Source organism: Triticum dicoccoides, chromosome 1A, assembly GCF_002162155.2.
Source record: "Triticum dicoccoides isolate Atlit2015 ecotype Zavitan chromosome 1A, WEW_v2.0, whole genome shotgun sequence".
NCBI lineage: Eukaryota > Viridiplantae > Streptophyta > Magnoliopsida > Poales > Poaceae > Triticum > Triticum dicoccoides.
Genome location: NC_041380.1, coordinates 56,880,643 through 56,908,253, shown reverse-complemented (window position 1 = coordinate 56,908,253; position 27,611 = coordinate 56,880,643). Strand labels below are relative to the sequence as shown.

The 27,611-nt window shown below is 44.2% G+C and overlaps 3 pseudogenes; all 3 read left to right on the top strand.

The window, feature by feature from the left end:
• The first annotated feature begins 7,925 nt into the window (after positions 1-7,925).
• LOC119363644 lies at positions 7,926-13,084 on the top strand (annotated as a pseudogene).
• Positions 13,085-23,211: 10,127 nt separating this feature from the next.
• Positions 23,212-27,611, top strand: part of LOC119351165 — a 39,728-nt pseudogene continuing 35,328 nt past the window's right edge.
• Positions 23,689-23,827, top strand: LOC119296264 (annotated as a pseudogene).

The window sequence follows — 27,611 nt, the reverse complement described above, 5'->3', positions numbered from 1 at the left end:
GCCGCCCGGGTGCCGCCGCACCTTCCTCGCCGGAGCAGCGCGCCGCCCGCGCCTGGCCACCTCCACCACGCTCCCCTCGTCGCCCCGCGCCGCCCGGCCAGATCCGGCGTCCCCTCGACAAGTCCGGCGCCGTCCTCGCAACTCCGGCGAACATCGTCAACTCCGGCGCTACAGGACTTCCGGCCGTCCTCAGGCCGCGTGCACGCCGGATCGGATCTCAGATCCGGATTCAAACCCTAGGGGTTGACCTTTTTCTCTAAGTCCCAGAATTATTTGCTCATGTTCATTACATCGTAACTTTGCATCCGTAGCTTCGTTTTGGGCATATAGCATATCAAAATGTTCGCCTCAAAGAGTACATCATTTCATTCCATTGCATTATTTTCATTTGAATTCATCTTGATGCCCGAAATGCTGTTAGAAGAGTGCTACTTGAGATAATTGTCAGATCTGCTACTCTATTTAGATATTTGTCATTTTTGCCATGATTATTGTGTGCATGATATGCCCATGAGCTCTACATGTGTTTTGTTAAGGGTTTTGCCATCTTTCCAGAGGTGCAACCCATGTATTTTTGTGATGTGTGTGGTGACTAGCACAAGCTTGCAAAGTGAGGCACTTGGTAATGCTGATTTCAGGGACTTAGCATTTCCACTAAGTCCTTGACCTGTTTATCTCATGTTGCCATATGTTCATGTTGTTTTCTAGTGATCCGTGCCTCTTTTGGGGATGATCAGTAAGGATGTTTTATTAATCTTGTAGTGCTCTATCCATCCATGCCTTTGTTTGCAATTATGGAGCACCCTAGCTTGAGTCAGTCGAGCTCTACTTTTGCTACTTCGTGATTCCGGGCAGATTGTCTACTTGTTAGCAATTTTGTCGATGATGTCGTAGTTGATCCGTGCATGCTATGTTATTGTTCTTGCCATGTCTAGCTTGCTTTTTGTGTATTCTTAATGGATGTATGCTTATCTTTTCATGACTTGCTCCGTAGTGAGTGCATCGAGCTCGTAAACATGACTACTTGAGATATGTTTCAGCATGTGCCAGTTTTCACTAAGTCTGAAAACTGATTATGCTTTTGCTATGTTCACATGCTTGCTAATATGTTTTCTGATCCTTTTGGCTCAAGGTCACTAAGGGACTTTTGTTAAGCTTTTTGAGTAGTTCCATGTCATGTTTTACTTTGTCATGTTCAGGTCCTGTAGCATGTAGTTTTGTTGGTCCAAAGAGTGCTACCTGATCTGAGATTTCAGACAAGTGTTAATTTTACTAAGTCTGAAATCTGTTTACCATATGCATTTTTGCCATGCTTGTTTGAACCTGTTAGTGGATGAATTGGCCGTAGCTCAGTGCTAGACTTTTGTTAAGTATCTTGAATGCATCCCTGCCATGTATTTGTTTTGTCATGTTTGAGTGCTGTAGCATGTTCATCTCATTGCATTTAGATGGCTACTTGCTGTAAATCGCAGACCGGTGTCATATTTGAATCGCTTGCCATTTCCAAACCGTAACTCCAATTCCGGCGTTCTTCATATCGTTTTCAAGCGATTTCATCTCATCTTTCAGTGGCACACTTGGAATTCCAAGTTGAGGCCAGATTCATGCATTCCCTGTCACATCCCGCATAGCATACCATCTTTGCATCATATTGTTTGAGCTTTGCACGTGGTTGATTGTGTTCCGTTTACTTGTTTGTCTTGTTTGGGTAGAGCCGGGAGACGAGTTCTCTAACGAGGAGCCCGTTGAGTTTGCTTTCGAGGATCCAGGCAACTCTGACAACTTTGCAGGCAAGATGATCATACCCTCGAAATCACTACTATCTTTGCTTTGCTAGATGCTCGCTCTTTTGCTATGTCAATGCTACGATGCCTAACTTTTGCTTTCAAGCCTCTCATATTGCCATGTACAACCTCTAACCCATCATGTCCTAGCAAACCGTTGATTGGCTATTTACCGCTTGGCTCAGCCCCTCTTATAGTGTTGTTAGTTGCAGGTGAAGATTGGAGACCGTTCCTTGTTGGAACATTTATTTACTTGTTGGGATATCATTATATTGCCATGTTATCTTAATGCATCTATATACTTGGTAAAGGGTGGAAGGCTCGGCCTCTCGCCTAGTGTTTTGTTTCACTCTTGCCGCCCTAGTTTCCGTCATATCGGTGTTATGTTCCCGGATTTTGCGTTCTTTACGCGGTTGGGTTATAATGGGAACCCCTTGATAGTTCGCCTTGATTAAAGATTTTCCAGCAATGCCCAACCTTGGTTTTACCATTTGCCACCTAGCCTCTTTTCCCTTGGGTTTTTGGAGCCCGAGGGTCATCTTATTTTAACCCCCCCCCCCCGGGCCAGTGCTCCTCTGAGTGTTGGTCCACCTCGTCAGCCGCTGGTGGCCACCAGGGGCAACTCTGGGCTGGCCTACCGGAAGTTTGGACAATCTGAGTGTACCCTGAGAACGAGATATGTGCAGCTCCTATCGGAATTTGTCGGCACATTCGGGCGGTGTTGCTGGATTAGTTTTAACCTGTCGAAGTGTCTTGAAGAACCGAGGTACCGAGTCTGATCGGAACGTCTCGGGAGGAGGTCTATTCCTTCGTTGACCGTGAGAGTTTGTCATGGGCTAAGTTGGGACTCCCCTGCAGGGATTTGAACTTTCGAAAGTCGTGCCCGCGGTTATGGGCAGATGGGAATTTGTTAATGTCCAGTTGTAGATAACTTGAACCTTAACTTAATTAAAATGAATCAACAGTGTGAGTTACCGTGATGGCCTCTTCTCAGCGGAGTCCGGGAAGTGGACACAGTGTTGGAGTAATGCTTGCGCAGGTTGTTCTCTAGATTCTCGCTCGCGCTTTGCCTCCTCTTCTCGCTCTCTTTTGCGAACAGGTTAGCCACCGTATATGCTAGTCGCTTGCTGCAGCCCCACTTATATTTACCTTGCCTTACCTACTGAGCTTAAATAGTCTTGATCGCGAGGGTGCGAGATTGCTGAGTCCCCGTGGCTCACAGATTACTATTAGACCAGATGCAGGACCTGATGATTCCGCTCCAGGTGACGCGCTCGAGCTCAGTGAGAGTTCGACGAGGACTCTCAACGATACTATGTTTCCTTTCTTGATGATCAGTAGTGGTGCCCAGTTGGGGGTGATCGGGACCGTGTCGCATGTTGGGTTGTCTTTTATTTTGGCGCCGTAGTCGGGCCATGAGTGTTTGAATGATGTAATGTTATTTATGTACTTTGATTGACGTGGCGAGTATAAGCCAACTATGTTATCTCCCCCTTTTATTATCTATATTACATGGGATGTTGTGAAGATTGCCTGACTTGCGACATATGCCTTCAATGCGATTATATCTCTAAGTCGTGCCTCGACACGTGGGAGCTATAGTCGCATCGAGGATGTTACACAGCAGCACAAGGCTGGGCTGGTTGGCATCTTATACATGCGCCTCCAATTGTTGTTAGGAGGTGAAAACCCCAACACCCCAACAAACAGCGAAATCACTAATCAAGGGCATGCTTGCAAAGATCATTCCCACCTTCTCTACTACTTACAAGCGACGCAATACATGTATGCCATTTGTCGCTACAAGGGAGTTTTGTCATTTTCGTATAATTATTGTTTTAAAAAATTAACTTTTGAACCGTGCGTCCAAATCACGAAATGTTTTCATCATTGAATTTCTTGTGTCAAGATCTTTGAAACTACATCTTATATTAATTGGTTTGGATTTGGATGAAAACATTCACAGGAGAAACGGAAAAAAAATTAGGACTAAAATAAAAATGGAAACAGAAAAAAACCAAAGCTGAAAAAAGATCAAAATCCAAAAGAATGTAAATCCAAAAACCAGAACCAAGAGTGCTTCTTCAAAAAAAATTGGGAATCACAGTTGGGAAAAAAAACTAGAATTGTGCTTCTTCATTTTTTTAGGGAAGCACAGTTATGCGTTTCCCATTTCGAGAAGCACGATTATGGTTCTCGCAGAATCATATGTTGTGGTTCTTGTGAAAAAACATCACTTCCTAAATAAATTGCCATCAAAACCTAGAAAAGAACTAGTAAAAGTAATTAAAAAACTCACATACACGTGCAAACAAAATCCCGACGGTACAACCAATGCGCAACACATGACGGCGGCTGGGCGCACCACTTGACACGCTCCCAAGCGCAAGAAAGCGACCACTATGGGATTAGTTGCTCCCAACACACGGAGAAAAAAAACACAGCCACGCGGTCCAACAGGCGGGATGATATTCCCCGTGCGGGTTAGGTAGAGCAATCAAACATGAACCCCCGCCGCGGTAATGGGTCAGCCCGTTCATTCGTTTATGAATTTCTTTGATTTGTTCATTCCACCGCTTTTTGTAAGGGTTCTAGAACCTTATCTGAACCAGTTTTTTCGGGTTTCTTCGGTTCTTCATCTCTTATTTTATTTACTTTTCCTTTTTTTATTTTCTTCATTGGCGAACCTTTTTCAAACCCATAAACAATTTTTGAAAATCAGGACCATTTTTTAAAATTCATAATTTTTTAAAAATAAAACAACTTCTTTCAAATTTAGGAACTTTTTAAATTCATAACTTTTTTAAAATTGATGAAAAATAAAATATTGGAACATTTTTTGAAATGAAATATTTTTTATTTTCATGAAAAAAATTAATACAGAAGCATTTGTCAAATTCGCAAACATTTTTTTAATTCAGGAACATTGTTTAATATTCATTTTTTAAAGTCGTGAACATTTTTTATATAAGACAACATCTTTAAAATTCAAAAAAGTCATAAATAGTTTTTTGTATTTGTGAACATTATTATAAATTCTTTTGAATTTTGAAATTTTGGTTTAAAGAAAGAAGAACAATAGAAAGGGAAAAGGAAAAAATGTGTTTCACACCCCCGCTTTGGGCCATACCAAACCGTGTCGGGCGTTTGTGATTATGTGCCCCACACCACTCTATGCAACAAATAGGAGCACTCGCCCACGGCCCACATCGAATAGAAAACACACGCGACAACCCTCGTGAAAAATAAAACGCAACTCAACTTGTGTGATTCTTTGAGGCAGCATGTCATATGGCTCAGAAGTCAAATGTTCAATAACTAAATCCAATCAAAATCTTCCACGTGAATGAATCCATTAAATTCATATAGAAATTCTTAGCACATCTACAACACGTACGCTTAGCGCGGACGCCAGGGTCGATTCCCTAGAATTTTGACTCAATTCCCGGCCGAAACTAAGAAAATAGCTACCGTCGCAGCGAAAGTTGTCGTCGAACGCTTTAGGGCATGTACAATGGTGTTATCTTAAGAGTGCCACGTAGGATCAATGATGAGGTCTTCTCTTATTTAAAAGAAGACAAAAGATGATCTTTTAATACAATATGTCTCATCATGTTTTTAGGGATTGATAGTTATTGAAGATAAGGCTAAAAGATGATCCATTGCAGACTTTTTTTTTGTTATATCTAAATTACATGCAAAACTTAAGATAAGACTATCTTATCAACCATTGTACATGCCCTTAACTTTTGTTTCAGCACGAAACAAATCAACAAGCGGTAGGAGCTATCTCGAGCGCCAGAATTTATACAAGGAAGGCAACAGAATCAACATAATATAGGGGCGCTTCCTTACATGGTGCGCCGGGGAAGAGGACGGCGTCGTTTTTCCTTTTTCATTTTAAATCATGAGGCGTCTCCAGATTGCTTTAGCTGGAGGCAGAGACTTGTACACGAGGGCTATGCAAAAAAAAAAAAAAATCCTTTTCTTAAGGGAATGATCCGGTTCAGTCTGGCTGATATTTCACGATCGTTGCCTCGTGCCAACCAGCTCGGGCACTCTCATCCTAACGACAACCACGTTTTTGTTTTTTGAGCAACACATCCCTGCATACTTCTTCCGCAACAAACACTCGCTACCCGATGCGCCGACGCTGTCACCGGCGAGCAAGTGCTCCGCTGCCCGTGTCCCTCCTGTTCTCCGTCAATCGGCGGCGCCCTCTAGATTGAGCAGCACCATCCTGTCGTTGCTGCCTCTGCGAGGCACAACCGCAGTTGAAGCCTCGTCCGTCGTCGCTCGTCGTTCCACATTGCGGCCGCCCCATAGGAGCAACGGCGTCTGTGGTTGTCGCCTCCTCGAGTTTCAGTTGTAAATGCCGGTGCTGCCGTAGCAATAGTTCCTGCAACATTATATTTATTGCATAAATTCTCTGCAACTTGACATTCATTGCACTGCAAGTTGCAAGAATATCTCTAAGCGTTCCTGCAACATGATCTCTACTGCAAAAAAAAAAATCTATAACCCAACCTCTGTTGCAAATGTTTCTGTAACAAGATCTCTGTTGCAAAGGTTTTCATAACAAAAGTTTTGTTGCAGAAATAGACGATGACGCTCGGCCACTAGATTAAGCCAGGTCTGACGGCTAACGAGGCAGATTTTTTAAAAGTTTCGTCGGCCGACGCGTAACACGTCCTTTTCTTAATTGCCTAAGCAAAGCACACATTTTTTTAGGAAAACCTAAGCAAGCATTTAGCTTGGAGATGCCCTTAACACGTCTAGCATTAATCTTTAGCAAAACCGTCTTGTGATCCACGATCGAGTCTAGAATTGATCCTGAACGTACACGTGCGTGTGATCCGACGGCTCGGGAGGTGACTAATCGCTTGCTGGGACCGGGCGACCGTAGCGCCCTCCTGGAGAAAAAGAAAATCGTCCTCTGGATTTCCAGCAGCTGCCGTCGCAGTTAGGTACTCCACTCGCGATATCGATCCCCGCCGTCCCCCTTCGTCGGCATCTTCTCCGCCGTCTCTCTTTCTCCTCCCCATCGCCGTAGAAGAAGAGAGGAAGAAAGATCCCCTTTTTTCCTTTTCGAACAAACGCAAAGAGTCCAGCGAATTGGGAGGTTGAAGCTCCCTTTGTCAGAACAATCCATCGCGATTTTTCTTCCGCCCAGTCGCCATCAGCTGGTGGTGGTTTGCATCAGGCCGTGACACTTCTGTTTAATCATCATTCTCCTGTCAGGCTATCTGCTGCTTCTTTTGTTTAATCAGTAGTACGTACAGTACCTAGTAAGAATTTTACTGACATTGAGAACTTGTTTGCGGGCAGTGCAGTGCAGGTCAGTGTTGCGGCCTCTAGTTGGGCCAATGTCTACCTTGTCGGCCGCCCCATCGACCGTTCCAGATCAGGTACCTAAAACTAAAAGCCAGCTCTCTTTGGTTCTCCAACCTGCATACTGCCTGCAAGTATCTGAAACTTGAACCATTATGAAAATGGTATGCATCTTGGCTTATGTTGGTGACCGTTCAAAAAAAAAAGAACAGTTGCATTTCGCTTCCAGAAACAGTAGTGGCAAGCCCTCCTGAGAATGCATTATGCACTAAAGTGATGTACATAAAGGGATCAGTTAACAAGATCCCGCATAAAAAGAAACAGAAAAAAATCCCCACAATTTGCAGGAAAGCTAATCCGAAAGATCAAGAGAAAACGAAAGAACTCGTAGATAGTTAAGATCTTTTTGTTATTATCTTTATGCTTAGCCAATTCTTAAGAGTCCTAGCATTCTAGAAGCGACCTTGTTTGGAAGATCCAATTGAGATATCAACACTATTCCGATCTATTGTTGCACTGCTGCATTTGGTCAAAGGTTATTTTTCTGTTCCTTCGTTTCAAATAAACTACTGTAGCACCTAAGGCTAAAGGGTAATAAACTCCTTGGAAAAAGGATACCCTACTGAGTTGCTGATTAGGTCCCAGCAGCCTCTGCTGAATTACATTCAAGCATTCTGCATTCTTTCATGTTGTCTAGCTGTAGCACACTAGAATTTGGTCAGCAGGGTGGCAAATTGGATTGGCATGGTAATTCAATCTCATGCTTCCCCTTTTCAGCCAATGTCACTGCAAACGGACCACGGAACTGCAGCAGTGGAAGCTCTTCATCAAGAAGATAATAGTGAAGGTACCACTGATGGAGCGCCCACGGACGAGTATGACCCGTGGGAACCTCCCCATCCTCCTCCTCACCCCTCATTAGCTGACTTGACGTGTCCTATTCAACATATGAGGCAGGTAAAGTAACTACTCCCTCCTATCCATATTACTAAAGTTGTACTATGTGTGTGTCAATTAATATGGATCGGAGGGAGTAGCACAATTGATATGTATCCCACTTCGTCCCTCTTCTTATTACACTTATTTTTGTGGTGGTTCTTGACTGACAATTCCTTTTTTACAGTACATGCTTCAACTGCAGCGTTTCCTTGCTGATGCCAGAGCTACCAATATAATCGCCCCAGACCGCACTCCCAAGGTATTTTTTAATACTTGTTCATTTTATATGAGTGACTATTGATTGGCATGTAACTAATATTCTTGCCTTTTTCCTGCAAATGGTTTTTCATGCTATCTTGTATGTTGTAACATTGTAAAGAAGTATGTTTTTCATCCCTCAACTATTATCTGATTGTAACTTTCAACCCTAAAGTCTAAACCGCCTCGACGTTGCTCCCTCAACTATCAATAGTGTGCGGTTTTCATCACTAAAGTGGTTCTGTCCAATCCAAAGCAGTTCTCAATGGCGTGGCGCCTACCTGTTGGCCACATCACCCACCAGTTTCCACCATGCTATCAGTTCCCTTAAAAACAATTCATAAAATTGGTAATAATTTCAATAGATTTTTTAAGAACTCAGAAAACAGGAAATGTTCTAGAGAAAAAAGTTCCGAAAATCACATCTGTTTTTGTATTAAAGAACTTGTAAAAATGTAAAATGCAGGAATAACTCAACTTCATGGAAACAAAAATACTAGGGAGACATCTATTTTCTCTTACAAATTTTTTTGTTTGTCTTAATTTAGTTTTTTATGTTCAAACGTTGAAATAAACATATGGAATATCATGGAGAAAATTTGTGACATGCTAGACATGTGGGTGCAACTGCAATGTGAGCTACATATTTAGGTGCCATGTAATTCGAAATTGTTCTCGAAACCATTATGAGAGATGAATGTTGCATGGTATTGAACTTTTCATAGTGGAGGGTTCAACTTTGGGTAGTTTAGAAGTTTAGTTCTGAAAGCTACATATGTAATAGTCGAGGGATGAAAACTTGCACATTTTCCTAATCTCAATGGCATCAAATGCCTTTGTAGAATTATTTTGCTGTTATGCTTTGTTAGTTGGATAACTGAACTGATTGCCTTTTATTTTGTTTGTACATGGATTGGTCCATCTAGGAAACGCTCATAAAATATTATGGCATACACGATCGTTTGTCGCCAGTCCTCCAAAAGGATAGTGTTCCACTCTTCCTCCGCATCTTCGAGAAGTACAGGGAGTGCTTTGTTTCTGGTTTTGTCATCTTCCACAAACCCTTGACTTAATTATTCTAGAGAATGCCCTGCGTTGTGCTAATCTTGTTTTGGAGGGGAAGTCACCTAAGCTCTGCGGAGTACGTGCCAACCCCAACTACATGACCAGCTTTGGGTACTTCCCCCTCCACCAAGCTGCAGAGTCATTCTCCGTCGAAATGGTTGAGTTACTGTTCCGGTATGGTGCATCGGCCAATCAGCGCACCTCGGGTAATAAAATCATCGAGGGCCTCCTCCCACTCCATGTTGCCATCGAGAACACTTGCCAGCATAAGTATCTGGAGGACAACCTATTAGTTGACGAGAACAACAGGAAGGGGAATGTTGGGTACATCTACAAGCTCATACATCTGCTTTGCCTGCCTGAGATGGTTCGTGTTAAATCCCTCCTCACATACTTTGGTTACATGATAGCAATAAAGAAGTTCAGCTCATCCCAGTTATTTAAATCCACCATTCTTAACAGTGTTTAAGAACTGACAATCTGTGATTTTGTATAGTTCAATTTGTGAGATGGACAGTTTACCTTTTTAAAACATCTGATGTATTTATGTCCATAATACAGGAGGCACCGTTTTTCTTTAATCAATGGGAAATGAGTCTAAGTTTCTCTGCAATTATAAGTTTTAAGTTCATTTTGCTTGCTGATAGAGTTTGATGTCAATGTTATGTATACTATAAGCACTTGAAGTGAAAGCTGTTCTGTGTTGGTGACTTATGCAGAAGATCTTCTTGGACACCACTAGATTGCTTGCAGCTCACACTGATAATGTAGTCGATGAGCTCTGGAAGTACATGGAGCATGGGAAGATTGTCCCTGCAGCTATTCTTCTCCTTGCAGCTCAAAGGCGATTTCGTAAGCTCAATGGTTTTGATATGATCAAGAACCGTATTGATGATTCTATATTCTCCCTGATAAGGGAGGGGTGTGGATTGCAAATTGGTAAAAATACCAAGGCAGCAAAGCAGCGGAAGGAGAAGGAAGTACGTTTCTATAATGCGTTGTTCCTTGTTAGGATAATTCTGAAAGCTGGTGAAGCTCTTGATGCACATATTCAAACTCATTCAGAGGTACCACCTTTTCATTTGATGCATATATTTGTTTTTTCTTGTTTTACCGAATCTTAATATTCTAGTATGTTATGGTTTGGCTTTTGAACCTTAAAGTATTGATCGTAGTGAGAAAATATTATATAACAGTTCCCTTGCTGACCATAACGAAAAGAACAGAGTTTTTTCTTTTTGACTTGCAAGGCAGGTGATCTGCCGAACAGAGTATCTGACTGTTTTTTCTTCTTGTTTTACCAAATCGTCATTGTCATCAGACATCTTTTTTTTCTTGGATTTTTTTTTAATTAATTTTTCTTGGATTTTCTCTGCTATGACATCTTTATAATCAATATCTCCTGAAAATGTGCATTATCAGTATTTCCCTAAGTAATAGTACTAAATCGGTTATTCGGGGGAAGCCATAGAGACAACTAGTTCCATATTGTAGTTGGGTACTATTTACTGATTGAAAAAGGTTGTTGTTACTATAATTTATTTATTTATTTTGAGATGCTTGATTTCTTGACAATACCAATCTTACCAAATGTTGGTGTCACCAAAACTCAAGCATGGCCAAAACGCAGCAATTATCAACTTGCATAAGTTGATAGACTGATAAACTAATACAAGATAGTAGCAAGCATGGCATCACAACCCAATTAGTAAAAGCCATTCTGATGATCATCCCACTCCCCAACTCATTGGGGGGCTCCTCAACCCATTACTCTCTTCACCACCATGAGCATGATATGAATAATCATCTTCAAAGTCACGATCACCCACATCTTCACCACGCACAGAGATATTTTGATCCAACTCAACTACTTTTCATGGGCATCCATGTCTAAACATCGACATCCCCATGAGCTCAAACCCTGAAGATTTAATAAGATTACGGATACAGGTGTACTGGCATCTATCTGTAAGCACATTTGAGATCTGTAGTGGTAGACTGGTAATCTAGTGTTTAAGTCTTTGGCACTCCTGGCCATTTGGGTTTATGGAACAGGTTAGAACATAGCACATGAGTTGAGTAGGGTTGGACACTTATCAAGTAAATCAAAACAAGTCAAACCTAATTACCTTTGTTACTGGGTTTATAGAATAATATGCAGGCATCTCATCACGAGGTCCATGGAAAAGTTTCAGCAGTTCTCAAAAGTTATGATGTTGGTCCTCTCGGAAAAGATATTTGCATTCAAGACCTTCAATGGTTCGATTTTTTCATGCCTTGTGCTTCTATGGTTGCTATATCTTGTATCTGTAGACGATTACTTAACAATATTTTGATTCTTTATTTCATATGCTCTTGAAGCTTCCCCTATGACTGTGGAGGGCCGGATGGTGTGTTACATGAACACGGTACGTCTGTGTTTCACAGCCACATGAACATGGTACATCTGTGTTTCACAGCCTGGTATGTTAAAGTTACTTCACAAATTTCGCAAAATTGGCTGTAATAATTCTGTCATGGGAAACAGGGGGCACAGGTTTGACCAAGGCAGCCATTGGATCACCTACTCCTCAAGCCAAGGAGAAAAATGTAAGGATATTTGAACTTGAGTTCCTCTCGATTTTTCTATCTCTTATTTTGCTGGATGCTGATTATCATTTTTTTTAAGAATTTTGTGTTTTGTGTTTTAATTTCTTTCTGATGTTTACATGCTGAGACTGACAAAATTGTGTTAATATTCATTTGGATGATGAGAGTCACATTCAAGTCTTCAGGCTACATTTTCACGGATAATCCCATATTTTAGTGGTGTGTGTACAAATTCAAGAGTCCTTTGATGGCTAGAGATGAAACTCCTGTTTTAGTTTTTATCAAGAGAACTGATGTTGTGCAAATGATCTTGTATTGTTGTAGTAAAAGTGTATGCATAGGACACACATGCCATTTTTGTTCCTTTTTGTACTCTGAATTACCAACAAAAAAAGAAGAAGAGGAAAATCCGGTCTATGGGAGTTTAGGATCTTGGGCTTGTAGTTTGTACAGTCTGCACCTGCTGTTAAGCACACGGTTTTTGCAGACTAAATGGTAAATCAAAGTGCTTAACCTAGATTGTTTTTTATTTGATTGTTCGTGGCTGATGACATAGGAATCCATATGCAGCCTGTTTTGAACCTCAAGTGGGCCTGTACATGTTGTTTGATCACGTTAAAATATGAATGCTCTGTGTGCGTTGTTGACGGTGATATCTTGATTATGTACGTGTTAAACAGGCCACGACGAAGAAACCACGGGTTAGGCACCTGTATGCAAGAGATCAGTTTTTGCCGGTATGGGGATCAGTGTTAACAGCTCGGTTTATTTCGAAGATCTTTCCGCCCTACACACCGAAAAAAGACTTGCCACTGTATACTTGTGATGGGAGCTCGGAGAAGTTGAGAGCTGAAAGGCACTCTCATATTCTTCTTGGCACGTTGGAGAGAAATTACCCGAGAGTAGCAAGTAAGCCGACGCCCGCAAGTAAGTATCGGTCGAGAAGGTTGTTTGGCACTGCTGCGTCAACTGCCCTGAAGATGCTGAAGCGCGTATGAAGACCCGGGCAGGAAGGTATAATATCTTACTAGCATAGCCCGCGCGGCGACACACCGCGCCCGTTGGTACCATGTGTTCATTTCAATTGTGTTTAGTTTTTGCATTAGTCTTATCTATCTCATATAGCAATTATTGTACATAAAATTGTGGATACAGGGAAAATAAGTAGGAAATAAGCTAATTTATTGGCATCATGCATGTTGCTAAACACGGAAACGCATGTTCATACATCTCTGATAGGATCATTTATTCTTGTCGTGGCACGACTCTACTGCAGTAAGATGAAAGAAATATAGATAATTATTGCTAGATTTCATCATCCTAGTGTGGCCTCCTGCAGGATTAGTGCTCGCGATGAAGTGATAAAGAACTTCTGCGAACTGTTGCCTCCGGCCCATAGACGGCTTGGCACCTGTGTATATAATGATAGGATCTTCACAATGTGGACATGAAAAAGTGTGGATCTGGCGCGCCATGCTCATCATGCACCGCACATGCTATCGCTGGAGCTGGACCTCGCAGCTGTAGCCCCACAGGCCATCTGCTTCGATGGTCTGGCGGGCATGAAGTCGACTCAACGGGCGCAAGCTAGAACAGCTGGCGAGTTGGATGGGTTTAAGGCGCGAGAGAGCTCAAAATCAAGAACATCGACGGATTTACCAACGCCGGCGGCGAGAAGACGTGAGCTATCATGGAATGGAGAGCACTAGGGCCGTGAGCTATCAACCACTGGCTGCAGGCATGCTGGCTTAGACCATACGAAGGCCACCGCACGCGACCGTAGAAGGTCGAAACGGTGACCCGTCTTGCTCAGGATATCCAATGGAGTTATTATCTTTTAAGATAAGGAATAAAGAATGAAGAGAAATCTGAAAACCGCTGCATGTAGAGAGCCAGTCGGCGCATGCACGTGGTCACATTAGAAAAATCCCATCCCGTCGCTCCACATGTTGCGTGCTCCACCTGCTGCAAACAAAGAATAGCACCGCCCGACAAACTGGATGTGTGGTTGACCAGGAACTGCTCGCCACCATAATTGCAAGATCCACCCTAAAGTGCACCTGGCCAGATCCCCACTAATTAATGTGTCATCACCTCATTGGCTATAATATCCCTGCCAAAAACACTCCGAAAAGCCTAAAAAATCCCAGCTAGCAATTTAGAATTAAGAATTTAGAATTAGAATGCAGAATGTCTGAAACTTCTCAAAACCGGAAACAAGTATACAAAAGCTGCCTGATAGAGTATACGTCTAGGAATCGGCCTAATCCAGTGTCTCTTAGCCCAACAACGACGACGACGTAATCACCATCACTGCGGCTCAACCAGGATTTGATCGAATACTAAGGAGGCAAATGCAGCAGCTAATACGGCGTAAATGCACACTAACTTGGCAGCAAGAACAGTAAATGACACTATACAGACAATATGCCTTTACTCTGAAGATCTGAGGAGGAGCTGCCTTGCCTTTATCCTCCACTCAAACTACTACACAAATTATAATTGTAGAAAGTTTTGAAGCGTAGCGTTGTGAATGGATCACTTGTCCAGCACCCTTCTATATATATATATATATATATATATATATATATATATATATATATATATATATAGCACGCGAGATAAATGCAAAGACGCCGGGAAGTGGCGCGCCGTATCGAGTTACACGGTGATAGCCGCCGTGGGTAGCTCCGCTCGATGGAGGCCACTAGATGCGCCGCGGACGTCGCCCTCGATCCCTTAACAACAACCTTGGTCGGCAGCTATCTGCCTTACCTACCTTACTCGCGGACCCCGTTCAGGCGTTCGACGATGATGACCAGTCCATACACGCCGCCGTCGCGGTTCGCCTACATGGCCGAGAACATCTGCCGGACTGCCGGTACAAACCTAGGTACAGATCACCGGCCTCCTCCTCCTGGACGTCAGCGACCTCCAGGCTCCAGTGCCATGCCGAGGTCCTTGATGTACCGCACGGCGCCCCGGACGTGAAGTCGCCGCTCAGCCGAGCTGCCTCCTCCGCGCTCGAGCCCAGCGGCGCTGGCAAAGACCAGACCAAGGACTCGCTAAGGGCTCGAGGCCAACCACCACGCCTGCCACCGCAATTTTGCTGCTCTGGCCGCTGCCGGCGGGCCCATGCAGATAGGTCCTCCGAGCCAGAGGACGGCCTCGTCGGAGAGGCGTGATTCTGGACCATGGTTCAGCCAAACTTATGGTCGACGCCGTACGATTCAACATCCTGCTACATGTGGATCCGCGTCACGCATTGTTTAATATGCAAACAGCTTCCATCATGCATTTTTTAATTAATCATGCACGGATCTTTATGAAAAATATCCAGAGATCAATGGTGTCGAGCGTAGGTTCGGCAGAACCATGGTTCCGTATAACATTTTCGGGCCTCGTCGCTGCCATCGGGGAGGGTGAGTGTGCCATCGTGAGCGCCGACGCCACTGCCAGAGTCAACAGCGTGGCAGCAGGCGCCGCGTGGGAGGGGAAGAGTTCATGCAATCTATGAGCACGCCGTACGGGCGGAGCCCTGCAAGGACCTCCGAGCGGCGTCCAAGCCGACCGTGCCGACGTCGTCGTGTTTGTCGACCATGATGGAAACCACGTCGGAGGCCGCGGTCACGGAGGTCGGTGAATCCACAAGACTCGCTAGACGGTGACCAGGGCCTCCTCCTTGGCCGACGTGTGTATGTACGTTGTCACCGCGTACAGACGCCCAACAGCGCTGGCTGAAACTCCATGGTGCTTCTAGGAGAACGGAAGGAGGACTGTAGAAGGCAGGCCCGCGGCTGATCTCGACAGGCCGGGGTGCTGGGGATGGAGCCGCAGTGGAAGATAAGAGAGAAAGAGGGGGAGCGGAGACGGACGGCCGGCGCTCATGGGCACCAGTGATTGCCCATTGGTATCTGTCAGCCGCAGCCTGACGCAACTCACGAGCAAGACCGACACAACCACATTCATGGCCGTCGGCATGGTCTGCACAAATCTTCCTCTGTGCACCTTCCCGTGGGAGGTTCGCCCCCAGAGCGTGTCCGGACGACGGCGTGAACAACTCTGGCTAGGATCGCCGGAGCCGCGAGCGACGCCCACGCCATGTTCGACCGAAGGACGACGTTAGGAGTGTGGAGGGTTTTATAGAGACAAACAACGGTGAAACAAGATTCGACGGGATCCTTCGGGAGACTCGAGGGCTCTCCGATCATCCAGATACCAATCGAAGGCACCGTTCTAAATCAATACGTGTGGCGTGTCAACGTCTCAGATCCAACTACTCGCGTGGCAATGTCTCTATTAGCCAACAAACATGGAATGAAAAATATCTAGTACACATGAACACCGATCCATCCAAATAGGAACGGCCCAACCCGACGTAGTCAAATCAAATTTGGAAACCATGCAATATGATCCATGCAATCAGCAACTACAGAAACAACCTTGTCACACAAAAGACAAACAAGAAGCTAGCGCTAGAGCTACACGACGACTACACAGCAATGAAGCAATGAAGTTCAAAAAATTTGAATCAAAAATCTGAATTCACAAGGCGTTTGTACACCGCCGTGTACCAAAATAATAGCATGTGGCACATCCACAATTCACCATGGGTCACTTTCACCCAAGTGGCTCAACCTTGAAGCAAAAACCTTGCCTGGAATAGAGGCTTGGGTACTAGTCCAAGCTTTTGTAACATATACTTCCTTCGTTCCAAATTACTTGTCGTGGAAGTATATAGGAATAGAAGTTGAGTTTGAGTTGCACTGATGTCTTCTGTGCAAATTCACTGTGCAGGTGCGCTGAGACGAGTATCCATTCTCCTGCAGTTAGTCGAGATGGTTATGGATTTGTGTCATTTTGTCCACCACAGATGCTGATCCTTGTCTATTAACGCTCTCAATCTCATTATCATTCTAAAATTGTTGTCTAAGTAGTACTTCCTCCGTTTACAGATACTTCCCCGTCCCAAAATTCTTGTCTTAAATTCGTCTAGATACGGATGTATCTAATATTAAAATGTGACTTGATACATCTATATTCAGACAAATTTAAGACAAGAATTTTGGGACAGAGGGAGTATAAGATAATTTCTTTTCTTTTTTTGAATTGGAGGTATATAAATACGTTGTGTCCTTTGTTCACTCATTTCAGTCCGTATGTAGTGAATATTGCAATATTCAAAACATCGATATCCTATATTTGTGAACGAAGGGAGTAGTATATATCTTTCCGAGGCTTAGCATGGGCCTGAAGGGTGCAATATATGTCAGTATTCAGCTTGAACCATAACTCTAATTCTTATGTAACCAAGCTCAACGGCAGCCTGAGCAGATGACTCTAATTGATCGCATACAACAAATTTAGACACTACCAAATGTCTGAATGTGCAAGAATTTTTATTTTCCAGGCATCCTTCATCAATTGCTTTGTTTCTTTCTTTCTTAGTTCTACAAAAAAAATGGTTTCTTTCTTCTAACGAACATGACATCTTTCTTCATTCCTTAAATCAGCTTGTTTATGTTTCTTGGCAACTCTGATGAACCCAGGTGGTAGGATTGGTACTCTTTTCTTTATGGCCTTTGTGGCGTGCTCACGAACTCGTGACTTGTGGTTCAATCACGGTAAACAGTCATAGACCATTGAGGTGCACTGGTACACTGGATCATCATATAGCATATTTAAAAGTGACAAATAAAATCGACATGGTGAAGCCGGCATGGACCGGTGCAGGCAGGGGCTCCGGCTCATTGTCAAAGGCCTCCTTCATCGTCGGTGACCTCTGGCGAGCTCACCGGCATGCTGGCCTCTATCCGCCGCGCATAACGGCCCTGCCATTCGACAGCAAGAGTGGCTATCTCGTGCTTTTGCTCTGTCGTGAGGCTAGCCCACAACGCGCTAGAGCTTGCGGTCATGGCGGAGGTGGTATGGTGAGGAGGAGCAGGAGCGAGGTGGTGTGGTGTGGATTGTGCCGGCACGCCGCTTTAATGCTAACACCGGTGAGAGGCCACCTCTGCTCTGGATCGGCATGAATGTGGCGCTAGCGCTCTGATCGACCATTAGTGGCATGAATGCACGGCAACCGCTTAATGTGGGAGTGGTTTTCGGGTGGGTTCGGAGTGTCCGGTGCGTACGTGGCAACAGTCCGAACGCCTGCAAAGCCATCCCGGTTAGCCTCCATTTTGCGGAAAAACTAACGTCGGGACCAGTCCGCGGACTGATGGAGTTCCGTGTTGAATGGCAAATCGCGTGAGGACTGTTCGGTCCGGACGAATGCAGTCGGTTTAAGGATCCGAGTTCGAGATGCCCTTAGTGATTTTAAAAAAGTTGCGTCCATAAGTTCGAGGACCAAACGCGAATTGAGCGTAGCTCAAATGGTTAGGCTATTTATGGTGGAACCAGTCCACCAAGGTTTATTTCTAGGCTTGACACATGTGCTTGTATTTTTCTGAATTTATTTTGATCCGGCAATGTTCATTTAGTAGGAGGAGTATGAGATGTCCTCAAGGTATATCTTAGAGGTGCTCATAGGGATAAGATGTGTGTATGCACGTTCGTATGATGAGTGTATGTAAGCAACTCTAATTGTACAATAGTGTTTTAAAAAAAAGTTTAAAGACAAGACTTGTACTCCCTCCATCCCATAATATAAGACGTTTTAAAGTTATATGTTAGATTGTAAAAAAGCGAAAATACAAAGATGAACATTGTTTCACACGCACCGACGCGAATAGTAAATTCATAAAAATTAATGATTCTTTTTAAAAATCTGAAATTTCACGTTACGAAACTTAGTCGACCATTCTACTTAGATGTGAAGTTTCGTGATGTATTGATGTCCGTGCTATTCTTATATAGTGAAAAAATAGAACTGTATTTATCAAACAATATTCTTTTAATATAGCTTTGCTTTTGTCATATTCTTATTTTCTACATAGAACATATATACGCTGTAGGTTCGTATGATACCCGGCGAACAGCCCTCCCTCATGGGCTCAGCCCATTTACGTTTTTTTAGTTTTAATTTTTAAAAAATGGATGCCCTCGGCTGGATTCGAACCAGCGCCCTCACGCACTACTTGTAACAACACAAACCATCCTGGACAGCATATCACATTTGCTTTCTTGGCTTGTTTTCCACTTCTTGTGCGGGAGACATAACACCATGAAAAAAACACAGCACCTCCACTCTTTAGTTTACGTCTCTCTTTTTTTTTTGCACGGTTTTCTTTAGGGTATCTAGTTTTCCTGTTTTGTTCATAAAATAGTAATATTTGTATTTTTAAATTAGTACATAAATTTCAAAACAAATGTCCATGCCTTTCAAACATGCTCAGAATGTCAAAATACGAACAGTTTTTAAAAAATAAACGAAAAGTCAAAGAAGACAAAAAAATAAACAGGAGAGAAGATAAAAAGAAAAAGAAAAAGAAAAACACGGTTCACGACCTTTGAGAAGGTCCCAAAACAGGAAAAAAAATGGCTGGGAACCCGAGGTTCCCAAGACCGAGAAAACTTTTTTGCAAATTTCATAGTGAACTTTGTTTTGAATTTTTGTGAAAATATTCAAATCCATGAATATTTTTAAAACAATTGATGAACTTTTCAAATCCGCGAGCTCTTGGACCGGCCCAACACGTGCCCGACGAGAGCAATGTCGTCGCCTAGTTGGGCCAAGGCCTAAGCGTTTTATTTTCTTTTCTATTTTTTCATTTGATTTCTTATTTTTTTAATTCATTTATCTCTTTTTTTGAATACCAAAATACAAGTTTTAACTAACTTTTTAAACTAGTGATTTAAAAAAATATAAAATATTTATTAAATGTTTAAAAAAACACTTACTATTTTCAATTTTATCCTTTGTATTTATTAGTTGGGGTCATTTCAAGGATGTCCAAAAAACACCATGTTGAACGGAGATTATTCGGTAAGGTCAGAACGGTTCATCTGAGAGCACTTTATTTTTCAACATCTTAATGGCCCCAATTTCCCCACCAAAAATGATGAAGAAATGGATCCGATTTTTTTCATGGCCTTTTACGAGCAATTCAAGGCACCATGCCAAGTTCATTTGGTTTTCGACAAATTCTGCATTTTCTGGAGTTTCCTTTGTAGAAGAAGACCGATAAAATAGTCGAACATGTTGCAACTTGCATACGGCGTCGAAAATTGTTTAACCTAGCATGGTTGCCTACCATGGTCATTCCCATCCGGGTGCATCCTTCATTGAACATGGTCTAGTTTTGAACATTTTTTAAGTGACACCAACTTTTGCAGGCAAGGGGCATGCCTGTGGTAAGGATCCATGCCAGGTTTGAATGATTTCCGAGAAAATATGCAAGTTGCGACACGTCCAGCCATTTATCTACCTTTTTTAACCGAGAGAACCCCGGAAAAGTCAAATTTGTCGAAACCAAAACAACTTGGCATGGTGCGTTTAAGCGGTAATATAAGATCATGGAAAGATTTGGGGTGACTTAATGGATGCCGCAAAAACATGCTCTCAAATGGACCCTTCTCGCCTATCCGAACACCCTCTGTTGAACATGATCTATTTTTGAACATGCATGAAATCATCCCAACCTTTTCCAGTAGGCAGGCATGCCCATGGTAGGCATCCATCCCGGGTTTGAATGAATTTCCCACAACGTATGCATGTTGTGTCACGTCCGGCCATTTATCAGCTTGTTTTCATCGAGAGAACTCTAGAAAACGAAAGAATTGTAGAAAACTTAAACAACTTGACATGGTGCCATGATTTGATCATAGAAGGAGGTGGAAAAAATTAGGCCTTTCGAAGGATGTTAAGAAACAACGCACCCTCAGGTAGAGCCTTCTAGCCAACCCGTACACCCTTTCATTAAACATGGTCTACTTTTGGAGATTCTTAAAATGACCCCAACCTTTTCAAGCAGGTGGGCATGACCATGGCAGTCATCCATGCCAGGTTTGTACGATTTCTAACAACGTATGCAAGTTGCGACACGGCCGCCCATTATCAAGCATTTTTTTACCGAGAAAACTACGGAAAATGCAAAACTTGTCGAAAACCAAAACAACTTGGCATGGTGCCTTGAATTGGTCATACAAGGCATGATTTTTTTTGGGCCATTTCAAGCATGTCGGGAAACGACGTGCTCTTAGACGGAGCCATCTCGCCTACTCGAACACCTCCGTTGTTCATGGTCTAAGTTTCCTTTTTCCATCTTTTGTAGTGCGTCAAATATAACGCTAAAAAGGAAGACTGTGGTTTTCCTTTTCAACCGGGCTGGTTTTTTCTTCAGTTTTTACATGGGTTTCTATATTATTTTGTTTTTCTTTTCTTTTATTGATTTTGAAAAAAGTTCATCAATAATTCAAATTAAGTTCATTGATTTAGAAAAAAAATTAACAAAATTTTAAAAAAATCCATTGATTTAGAAACAAAGTCCATCAATTTATAAAAAAGACCAACAATTTTCAAAAACAAATTGCCAACTTGCGAAATAGTTCACGAATTTGTGAAGAAAACTGATCAATTTGTGAAGAAAACTGATCAATCCATCACGATTTTTCGTCCACCCAGTCGCCATCAGTCGGTGGTGATTTGCATCAGGCCGTGATACTTCTGTTTAATCATCATTCTTCTGACAGGTTATCTGCTGCTTCTTTTGTTTAATCAGTAGTACCTACAGTACCTAGTAAGAATTTTACTGACATTGAAAACTTGTTTGCGGGCAGTGCAGTGCAGGTCAGTGTTGCGGCCTCTAGTTGGGCCAATGTCTACCTTGTCAGCCGCCCCATCGACCGTTCCAGATCAGGTACCTAAAACCTAAAAGCCAGCTCTCTTTGGTTCTCCAACCTGCATACTGCCTGCATCTGCAAGTATCTGAAACTTGAACTATTATGAAAACGGTATGCATCTTGGCATATGTTGTATGCACCGGGGAGCCTTTTGTATATGTTTGTGTGGGATGCAAGATCTGTACGCCGTCATGAGTTCAATGCTTTGTCAACATATATATCGCACTTCAAATCCTTCTATTTTTCAACAAATTTTGAATGATTTCTGTCAACTTTGGAATCTGCTGTCACTGAATGGTAAAAGAAGCACATTTATCATATGTTTTATTAGGTACCAAAATGAACAGTCGCATTTCGCTTCCAGGAACAGTAGTGGCAAGCCATCCTGAGAATGCATTATGCACTAAAGTGATGTACATAAAGGGATCAGTTAACAAGATCCCGCATAAAAAGAAACAGGAAAAAAATCCCCACAATTTGCAGGAAAGCTAATCCGAAAGATCAAGAGAAAACGAAAGAACTCGTAGATAGTTAAGATCTTTTTGTTATTATCTTTATGCTTAGCCAATTCTTAACAGTCCTAGCATTCTAGAAGCGACCTTGTTTGGAAGATCCAATTGAGATATCAACACTATTCCGATCTATTATTGCACTGCTGCATTTGGTCAAAGGTTATTTTTCTGTTCCTTCGTTTCAAATAAACTACTGTAGCACCTAAGGCTAAGGGTAATAAACTCCTTGGAAAAAGGATACCCTACTGAGTTGCTGATTAGGTCCCAGGAGCCTCTGCTGAATTACATTCAAGCATTCTGCATTCTTTCATGTTGTCTAGCTGTAGCACACTAGAATTTTGTCAGCAGGGTGGCAAATTGGATTGGCATGGTAATTCAATCTCATGCTTCTCCCCTTTTCAGCCAATGTCACTGCAAACGGGCCACGAAACTGCAGCAGTGGAAGCTCTTCATCAAGAAGATAATAGTAAAGGTACCACTGATGGAGCGCCCACGGACGAGTATGACCCGTGGGAACCTCCCCATCCTCCTCCTCACCCCTCATTAGCTGACTTGACGTGTCCTATTCAACATATGAGGCAGGTAAAGTAACTACTCCCTCCTATCTGTTAAACATGTCATGTAACGTGCCAATGTGTGCACCGCACCGCACCACCTTTACCTAGCGCATCTCTTCTGATGAGGTTGTTGTGATATAGATTAGATTGGTAATTGGGTAGTAGGATTCTCTCTTATCTCTACCTAGTTGTAACCAATTCTATCTCTTGTCTTCCAAGTCTCAATCTTTGTAACAACTCATGTATGCGCTGTATCAGGGAGGTGCGCCCCTGCTATTTAACACAAACCCATCGCCTCCAACGAGGCAAGACGTTTCCTCCATCGCACATGGTAATCAGAGCCCTTCCTCTCTCAATCTAGCTAGCTATCCCGATTACATCTAGTGCATAGCCATGTCTTCATCCGGCGCCTCCCAACCTAGCCTCAACGGCCAGGTCACCGAGAAGCTCAACCGCACGAATTACGTGCTCTGGCGCACGCAGGTCACACCTCACCTGCGGGGCGCCGGTGTCTTCGGCTATGTCGACGGCACCTCGCCGGAACCGGCCAGACTCCACGTCACCAAGGACAAAGACGGCAAGGAGACTTCTGGGCCCAACCCTCTCCACCCTCTTTGGGTCAGGGAGGACCAACAAGTGCTCGGCTACCTGCTGAGTACTCTCTCCAAGGAGGTCCTGGTTGCGGTCACCGCGATCACCACGGCGCGTGAACTTTGGGTGGCATTGGCGGGCATGTTCCCGTCCCACTCCCTCAGCCGCGTCAACAACATTCGCACTGCGCTCATCAACGCGCAGAAGGGCAACCAATCGGTCGCCGCCTACTTCGCCTCCCTGCGCGGCCTTGCTGATGAACTCGCCGCCGCCGGAAAACCCATCCAGGATGACGAGTTGATCTCGTACATCCTCCATGGGCTCGACATCGACTACCAACCGCTCGTCTCCGCCCTCGACGCCCGCGTCACACCCGTCACCCTTGATGAGCTCTATGCCATGCTGAGTAACTTCGATCAGCGCATGGCCCAATTCCATGGCTCCGCCGGCGGCTTCAAGTCCTCGGCCAACGCTGCTTCTCGCGGTCGTGGCGGTGGCCCTCGATCACGTGGCTCTCCTCGCACCAAAGGGCGGCCCGGAGGCACCAGCAACGGTGGTGGTTCCTCCAACTCCCGCGGCGGTCGCTCCACCAACTCCAAACCTCGTCGCGGCGGTCGCTCCACCAACTCCAAACCTCGTCGCGGCGGCAGCTCCACCAGGTCTCGTCCGGATGCCCCTCGCTGTCAGATCTGTGGCAAGCTTGGGCACACGGCCAAAGACTGCTGGTACCGCTACGATGAAGACGACGACGACTCCCAAGACGAGGACAAAGTTGCTGCAGCTGCGGATGGCTCCTACGGCGTTGACACAAACTGGTATGTCGACAGTGGTGCTACCAATCACATCACAAACGAGCTCGAGAAGGTCACTATGAAGGAGAAGTACCGTGGAAAAGATCAAATCTACACTGCCAACGGTGAAGGTATGAGGATCAGTCATGTTGGTCACTCGGTTTTTAGTACCCCTCGCCGTAAAATTCATCTAAAGAAAATTTTGCATGTTCCTAGTGCCGATAAGAATCTACTTTCTGTCCATAGAATTGTCGTTGACAATCATGTCTTCTTTGAGTTTCATCCTTCCTTTTTCTTGATCAAGGACCAGGCAACGAAGAAAACACTCTATCGAGGTAGATGCGTTCGAGGACTCTACCCATTGCTTCCGGAGCATCCAAGATTCAATAAACGAGCCTATGGTGTTGCCAAACTTTCGTCAACACGGTGGCACGATCGACTAGGACATGCTGCTTTCTCTTTGGTTGAACAATTACTTAGGAAAAATAAGCTCCCGTATGTTGGTGAGCGTGATCTTGAAACTATTTGTGATTCTTGTCAACGAGCAAAAAGTCATCGGTTACCTTACCCTATATCTACTAGTGTTTCTACCAATCCTTTGCAATTAATCTTCTCTTATGTTTGGGGTCCTGCTCCTAGTTCTGTTGGTAGACACACTTATTGTTGGGGAACGTTGCAGAAAATTAAAATTTTTCCTACGGTTTCACCAAGATCCATCTATGAGTTCATCTAAGCAACGAGTCTAGGGAGAGAGTTTGCATCTACATACCACTTGTAGATCGCGTGCGGAAGCTTGCAAGGTGATGATGTAGTCGTACTCGACGTGATCCAAATCACCGATGACCTGCGCCGAACGGACGGCACCTCCGCGTTCAACACACGTACGGAACAGCCACGTCTCCTCCTTCTTGATCCAGCAAGGAAGGGAGGAGAGGTTGAGGGAGATGGCACCAGCATCAGCACGACGGCGTGGTGTTGGTGGAGCTGCAGTACTCCGGCAGAGCTTCGCTAAGCACTATGGAGGTGGAGGAGGTGTTGGGGAGGGAGAAGGAGGCAACCAAAGGCCAGGGCGTTCAGGTATGAAGTCCCTCCTCTTCCCCCACTATATATAGGGGTGCCAAGGGGGGGTGGCCGGCCCTAGGAGATCAAATCTCCTAGGGGGTGCGGCGGCCAAGGGGGGTTTTCCCTCCCCCCAAGGCACCTAGGAGGTGCCTTACCCTCCTAGGACTCTTGCCCCCCTTGAACCCTAGGCGCATGGGCCTATGTGGGGCTGGTGCCCTTGGCCCATTAGGCCAAGGCGCACCCCCACACAGCCCATGTGGCCCCCCGGGACAGGTGGACCCACCCGGTGGACCCCCGGGACCCTTCCGGTGGTCCCGGTACAATACCGATAACCCCGAAACTTGTCCCGATGCCCGAAACAGGACTTCCCATATATAAATCTTTACCTCTGGACCATTCCGGAACTCCTCGTGACGTCCGGGATCTCATCCGGGACTCCGAACAACATTCGGGTTACTGCATATACATATCCCTATAACCCTAGCGTAACTGAACCTTAAGTGTGTAGACCCTACGGGTTCGGGAGACATGCAGACATGACCGAGACTCTCTCAGTCAATAACCATCAGCGGGATCTGGATACCCATGATGGCTCCCACATGCTCCTCGATGTTGTCATCGGATGAACCACTATGTCGAGGATTCGATCAAACCCTGTATGCAATTCCCTTTGTCAATCGGTACGTTACTTGCCCGAGACTCGATCGTCGGTATCCCAATACCTTGTTCAGTCTCGTTTCCGGCAAGTCACTTTACTCGTACCGTAATGCATGATCCCGTGTCCAACACCTTGGTCACATTGAGCTCAATATGATGATGCATTACCGAGTGGGCCTAGAGATACCTCTCCGTCATACGGAGTGACAAATCCCAGTCTCGATCCGTGTCAACCCAACAGCTACTTTCGGAGATACCTGTAATGCACCTTTATAGTCACCCAGTTACGTTGTGACGTTTGGTATACCCAAGGCACTCTTATGGTATCCGGGAGTTACACGATCTCATCGTCGAAGAAAGAGATACTTGACACTTGCAAAGCTCTAGCAAAACGAACTACACGATCTTTTATGCTATGCTTAGAATTGGGTCTTGTCCATCACATCATTCTCCTAATGATGTGATCCCGTTATCAATGACATCCAATGTCCATAGTCAGGAAACCATGACTATCTGTTGATCACAACGAGCTGGTCAACTAGAGGCTTACCAGGGACATTGTGTGGTCTAAGTATTCACACGTGTATTACGATTTCCGGATAATACAGTTATAGCATGAATAAAAGACAATTATCATGAACAATGAAATATAATAATACTTTTATTATTGCCTCTAGGGCATATTTCCAACAGTCTCCCACTTGCACTAGAGTCACCAATCTAGTTACATTGTGATGAATCGAACACCCATAGAGTTCTGGTGTTGATCATGTTTTGCACGCGAGAGAGGTTTAGTCAGCGGATCTGCGACATTCAGATCCGTGTGCACTTTGCAAATCTCTATGTCTCCATCTTGAACATTTTCACGGATGGAGTTGAAACGACGCTTGATGTGCCTGGTCTTCTTGTGAAACCTGGGCTCCTTTGCGAGGGCAATAGCTCCAGTGTTGTCACAGAAGAGTTTGATCGGTCCCGACGTATTGGGTATGACTCCTAGGTCGGTGATGAACTCCTTCACCCAAATCGCTTCATGTGCTGCCTCCGAGGCTGCCATGTACTCCGCTTCACACGTAGATCCCGCCACGACGCTCTGCTTGCAGCTGCACCAGCTTACTGCTCCACCATTCAACATATACACGTATCCGGTTTGTGACTTAGAGTCATCCGGATCTGAGTCGAAGCTAGCGTCGACGTAACCCTTTACGACGAGCTCTTCGTCTCCTCCATAAACGAGAAACATGTCCTTTGTCCTTTTCAGGTACTTCAGGATATTCTTGACCGCTGTCCAGTGTTCCTTGCCGGGATTACTTTGGTATCTTGCTACCAAACTTACGGCAAGGTTTACATCGGGTCTGGTACACAGCATGGCATACATAATAGATCCTATGGCTGAAGCATAGGGGATGACACTCATCTCTTCTTTATCTTTTGCCGTGGTCGGTGACTGAGCTGAGCTCAGTCTCATACCTTGTAACATAGGCAAGAACCCCTTCTTGGACTGATTCATTCTGAATCTCTTCAAAATCTTATCAAGGTATGTACTTTGTGAAAGACCTATGAGGCGTCTCGATCTATCTCTATAGATCTTGATGCCTAATATATAAGCAGCTTCTCCAAGGTCCTTCATTGAAAAACACTTATTCAAGTAGGCCTTAATGCTGTCCAGAAATTCTATATTATTTCCCATCAGGA